Raw genomic sequence first — 6,499 nt, forward strand, 5'->3', positions numbered from 1 at the left:
CTAAACTTCTGATGTTGTGATTTGCTGGATTTACCTAAGTTGTGTTTTCTCTTCCATTAGCCCTGTCTGATCTGGAGCTTGTGGCTCAATCAATTATCTTCATTTTTGCTGGCTATGAGACCATTAGCAGTGCTTGTTCCTTTATTTTCTATGAACTGGCCAACCATCCTGATGCACAGACCAAACTGCAGCAGAAGATTGATTCGACTTTGCCCAATAAGGTGAGAAGATGGTACCTGGAGAGGGAGGAGAGAGGTGGAGATTCAACAAGACTCCCTCCTCATCACTTTCTAGGAGGCTTTGGCCAAAATATATACACTGATTCTTTTCACCAGCTCTATTTGGAAAGGATCTGAAGAGACAAATGAGGGAGAAAACAGTATTTTGGGGAAAATTCTATTCCCAAAACTACAAGAAATTTTTAAGAGAGTGTAGTTTCAGTTGTATCCATTACCAGTTACTCTGATGACACCTAGGAAGTGTAAGCATGTGTCACTCAAGTGTCCAGATCATTGGCTCTGCTTATCTGTGGCATGAGCTCCTGCCTGGCTGTCTGCTGAGTGAGCCTAGTCTTGGTGGGCAGGCCAACTCTGCTCTGCTCCACACAACTTCACACTCTAGTCATGTATTAGAGAGAAGCATCCAGGGGATGAGTCAGGTTTTCGAACTCCTGAGACAAACTCTTTACTTCTACCTTGTATCCTCTCCAATGTCATACCAGGCATTAGCCACATGTTGTGCCTGCTGTCCTCTGCTTAAACAGGAAGTCTATTGAGTCTATTGGATATGAAGACACCTGGTCTCTGGGGCTGACATGGCTGGTTTGGCAGTGAAGTGGGCACAAAGCCTCTTCTTCAGAGCTCACAATAAAGCCCTGAAGAACAACCAGGAGACTGGTCCAGCAACAAGGGGTGGGTGTGAGAGTGGCTTTCTATCCTCCTTAGAGTGTCCTATGAAACTGAAATTGTTTGACATGGTGCCATCGAATCTTAGCCTTCTTTTGGTGGTACTGGGATGGAAGTTTCCAGTTTCTCCCAAAATTTTTTAAATGATGTAGTGTTATCTCTAAGTTATATATATATTCAAAGCAGAATTATTCAAGAAAAAACTGATATATAATGGGTTATTTCCTCTTTTCTATTTCCTTTAAATAGGCATGTGACTTTTTTAGAGAAAGGTAACAGTGACTTTCACATATTTTGCCTGAGTGTAATTGTCATATTCTATTAGTTACTTTTCCTCACATGAGGAAAAATTGTACATGATGATGCTGAGGATATTATACACTGAATTTGGGATTGTTCCATAGGCCTCTTATGTTCATAACTACTCTGCACTTCTCAATGAGCCATGGACATGATTGTCAAATGGACATTATTGTTATTACAATGCTTAGTCAATTGTAATCAATACTCTTCTTCACCATTCTGTTATTCTTCGGACCTCCTAACACTTTAATATAACTATGTAGATTGAGTTTACAGTTAGTTCCAAACATGAATTTTCAAAAATCTCTTTTTTTCTCTTCAGACATCTGCTACCTATGATACCGTGTTACAGATGGAGTACTTGGACATGGTGGTGAATGAAACTCTCAGGTTGTACCCAATTGCTGGCAGACTTGAGAGGGTCTGTAAGAAAGATGTTGAATCAATGGAGTGTCCATTAGGAAGGGGACAGTGGTGATGATATAAAGCTTTGTTCTTCATCGAAACCCACAGCACTGGCCAGAGCCTGAGGAGTTCTGCCCTGAAAGGTACAGGGCCTCTGGGAAAGGGAACCACCCTGGGCTAGGGTTGTCCAAGCATGTCTTTGTATTTCTTATCATAGATGACAAATAAGTAGCTATGTAATTATTTTCATATATTTCTTTGTATTTTAAGCAGTTTTATTGTTATAAATATAACACTTTCTTGCAAAATGATATGAATTTGTGTCAAGGAACAAAATGAATGCTATGTCCATTCACTATCCTAAATTCTTTAAAAAAAATTTAAATTGCGTTTTTAAAAATAAATGACAATGAAATGCATTAAAATTCTTAGTACACATATGTAACACAATTTCTTATATCTCTGTTTGTATATAAAGTAATTTGCACCAATTTATGTTTTCATATCTGTACTGTAGATAATGATGTCCATCACATTTCACCTTCCTTGCTAATCCCCTGCCTCCTCCCTTCCCCTTCCACCCCTCTGCCCTATCTAGAGTTTGTTTATTCCTCCCATGCTACCCCTCCCTACCCCACTATGAGTCAGCCTCCTTATATCAGAGAAAACATTCAGCATTTGTTTTTTTGGAGTTAGCTAAGTTCACTTAGCATTATCTTCTCCAGCAGCATCCATTTACCTGAAAATTCCTTGATTTTATTCTCTTTTAATACTGAGTAAAATTCCATTGTGTATATATGCCACATTTTTAAATCCATTCATCTACTGAAGGGCATCCAGGTTGGCTCCACAATTTATCTATTGTGAATTGTGCTGCTATAAACATTGATGTGGCTGTGTCCCTGTAGCATGTTTATACCTTTTAGGTATAAACCAAGGAGAGGGATATCTTGGTCAAATAGTGATTCCATTCCCAGATTTACAAGGAATCTCCATTCTGCTTTCCATATTGGCTGCACCAATTTACAGTCCCACCAGCAATGTATGAGTGTACTTTTTCGCCTACATCCTTGCCAACACTTATAATGGCATCATAATAGTTGCCATTCTGACTGGAGTGAGATGATATCTTAGAGTAGTTTTGATTTGCATTTCTCTAATTGCTAGAGATGATGAGCATTTTTTCATATATTTGTTGATTGATTGTATATCCTCTTCTGAGAAGTGTCTGTTAAGGTTCTTGGCCCATTTATTGATTGGATTATTTGGTTTTTTTTGGTGCTTCACTTTTGAGTTCTTTATATACCCTAGAGATTGATGTTCTATCTAATGTGTGAGGGGTAAAAATTTGCTCCCAAGGTGTAGTCTCTTTATTCACCTCACAAATCGTTTCTTTTGCTGAGAAGAAACTTTTTAGCTTGTTAAATTCTTTAAATAATCATGAATTAATAATATGATCATGTTCTCATAAACATATTTCTAGGCATATGTAGATATTTTTGCTAAACTAGATTGTATCATATTTGATTTTTGCTAGCACCTGATAATATATACATTGAACCTCTGCATGTATGATTTTTTTTTGCAAGGTACCAGGAGTTGAACTCGTGGGTTGTCCACCACTGAGCCAAATCTGTAGCCCTATTTTGTATTTTATTACAGGCAGGGTTTCGCTGAGATGTTTAGGACCTCACTAAATTGGTGAAGCTGGCTTTTAACTTGGGATCCTGCTGTCTCCACCTCTCAAGATGCTGGGATTACAGGTGTGTGCCATGCTCAGCGTGTATGTATGGTTTTTGCATCTATACTTTCAACTAACTTATAAATGTTTTTTTCTTGTCAGTTTTCTCTAAACAGTGTAATTCAATAAGTATTTATGTAGCATTTAAATATTATTAGTTATTATAAGCAATCCAGAGATGATTTAAAATATATTTCAGGATATGCATAGGTTATACAAGTATGTTCCCATTATTTTTATAAGAGACTTGATCACCCAGGATTTTTGTTTATTCCTATGCTAAAACTAATTATCCTCAGATATGGCACCATGACTCTGTTTGTGTATATGCATGTGCGTGCATGTGTGTGTGTGTGTCTGTGTGTGTGTGTGTCTGTGTTTATGTGTTTTCAAATTTTATATCATGTGCCATAACTGACATAATCACTATCTCATTTCATTGTATGTATTCACTCTCATACTCCTTATATTTGATGTGTGTTTTGTTTTCTTTACTGTCTCAATTTACCATGATTTCCTTTGAAACAGCATTTATCTCATCTCAAAAAGACTGAAAGGTCCTGTAGGCTAAGGAGAAGAAATGTGGAAAACTATATAGGCTAAGGAAGAGAAAGGCAGAAAAACTCCATAGCTTAATAATTCTCAGAGCAAAACCACAGCTGTATTTCAATGACAAGCCCATGAAATCATTTTTTACACTATTGTTTGGGGGTGTCTAAGGCACAAACTGAAACAAGTAACTGTTGTGGTTTTAATATTTCTTTGACTTCTCATCTATTGTAAAACCAGGTTCAGTAAGAATAACAAGGACAGCATCAATCCTTACATTCACATGCCCTTTGGAAATGGACCCCGAAACTGCATTAACATGAGGTTTGCTCTCATGAAAATAAAACTTACTCTTGTCAAAGTAATGCAGGCCTTTTCCTTCCAAACTTGTAAGGAAACACAGGTCAGTACCTTTTCATATACATAATGTTTTATTTGAACATGTTTTTCGAAATAGAGGGGCTGAGTCACAGAAAAATATATGTTCATTCATTATTTAATTCTTAGATCTATAGTTCAGTGAGTTTCTTTTACACCATCTTTGAGATTTAGAGTTCTTCACCATGGGGGCTCCAAATCTATGGCTTTATGAAGACCAAAGTGTAAAAAACATATGGGCTCAATGAAGATTAGTGTGACATGTGTATGTATGAACTGTGAACTTAAGCACAGTGTAGATTCAGCTCCATGTCTCCTGGAGAGACCCTGTGCATAGTCATGAGGTGTGGTGACCACAGGGTTCTGACTTTTGAGGAAAGTTCTCCTCACCAGAACTTACAAAACCTGCCTATCTCAGGCCTTGTACAGTATAAATGTTTATAAAATAATTTTTCAGATAAATGAATAATTTTACTATCCAATCATGACACACCTTAGAGAATGAGTAGGACAAATTCAAAGTACATGATACTAAAAATAGTTTTTTTGTTTCTGGAGCATCACTGGGCTTAATGTATCTTCTCTACTTTGCTGCTTCGGTTCCTGGTGTTTCATTCATTGCTTCTCCATGTGCTTGTCTATACATTACAGATTCCCCTGAAATTAACTAATCAAGGACTTCTTCAAACTGAAAAGTCCATTATTTTAAAGGCTGTGTGCAGAGATGGGTCAATAAGTGGAGCCTGAACTTTCCTAAGGATTTTTGCATTGTTGTCCTCAGAGCCTGGGACCCAGAACATCAGAGAACAAAAATTTATTTTGTGAAGAAAACTCAAAATAAAGATAAACTCTATATTCCTCAATTGATAAATGATAAGAGATGCTGGACCTTTGCTGAGCTTGCTAGGGTCTGTGCAAAGTATTATGTATTTTCTGATGGAAAGGAGGTACCCACTTCAGTTCTGGATGTGAAGACTCACCCTTTCTGGGTATAATGGGCTCTCTCCTCTCACTGCCAGTTAGTCCTGGCAGCTCCTCCTGAGCTCTGATTAGAGAATCAACAATTATCACCAAATATTTCAATAATTTTTAATTAGAATGAGGGTGGTTGTGGTGGCTTTTGTAGTGACATTGATATATGATGTGTTCTTTGAAATATGTTGGGATAAATTTTATAATGAGAAAGTCAATAAACATATCCTCATAGATGTTTATCTGAAGCATTTATGTTTATTTAAGGGGATATATAGTACTGAATCAGTGAGAATAAAAATTCAGTCTTGTGATCACCACAATCAGTGAATACATGGAGCTTTTTCAGAAATTCAAATTAAATAGTAAGAGTTAATCCACTGTGAATTTACCCATTGCTTGAAAAGAATATTCATAGTGGCCTTGTGTCATTTTTGAAGCACAAAATTTGTAACACTCTACTGAGGTAGGTATTACTATATCTCTAGCTTAGCTTTCATACTCCAATCCTATCTCTATTGTTGATTCTGGAAAGCAAGAAACAAATTTGTAGTCCATCTCCAACTCCTAAGTTTATAACAAGCAGAAGGATCATTGAATTAGAAAGTGGTTGATAGTCAATTGTTTCTATAGCACTGCTCCTCAGATTCAACTGGTATCAGGAGCTACACAAGATTTTTTCATCTTATGTCCTGTCCCTTCTCTTCCTTCCCTTTACTTCCCCATACCTTCTTGAATAATTCACTCCTAATGCCATTAGATGTGGTCCAGCAATGTGAGGGCACACTTTGTGATAGAGGAGTGAATAATGGTGGCTTCAAGTTAGATATGAGATACAATTGGGAAGGTATCCTCAGAAGGGACAGCCTGGCCTTTGTATGGAAGCCCAAGGAACCTAAGATGGGCTCCACAGAGAGAGGTAGCCTATCATAAACACTCATTTACAAAACAGGGTAAAAAACACCTAGGTGAGCTAAGGAGGGTGTGTGGTTTTAGAATAGGATGAATAAAATTTAGTTGTATAAAAGAGAGATTGTTTAAATAAGTAAATACATTAAGGACAATAAAATCCAGTTTTTCATAGGAAATTTTGGTGTAGTGACTCTATGATTCAGTAAAGAAAATTGAAATGTGGCCTGTTAAGTAGGACTGAAATGGATGAATCACTGTGAATTTATGCTTTTCCAGATATAAAAATAGAGGAAACAAGTGTGTGTGTGTGTTTTTGAGTGTTTGAATGTAGAAA

General features: G+C 36.9%; 1 long non-coding RNA gene across 1 annotated transcript; it reads left to right on the plus strand.

Moving 5' to 3' along the window:
* Nucleotides 1-1,537: 1,537 nt before the first annotated feature.
* On the plus strand, nucleotides 1,538-5,356 carry LOC101974733 (uncharacterized). Its single transcript, XR_013432822.1, has 4 exons — nucleotides 1,538-1,756; nucleotides 3,276-3,376; nucleotides 4,144-4,306; nucleotides 4,933-5,356. It is a non-coding gene; the product is annotated as an uncharacterized LOC101974733 (long non-coding RNA).
* The last annotated feature ends 1,143 nt before the right edge of the window (nucleotides 5,357-6,499 follow it).

The sequence above is a fragment of the Ictidomys tridecemlineatus genome, unplaced genomic scaffold, assembly GCF_052094955.1.
Source record: "Ictidomys tridecemlineatus isolate mIctTri1 unplaced genomic scaffold, mIctTri1.hap1 Scaffold_208, whole genome shotgun sequence".
NCBI classification, from domain to species: Eukaryota; Metazoa; Chordata; class Mammalia; order Rodentia; family Sciuridae; genus Ictidomys; species Ictidomys tridecemlineatus.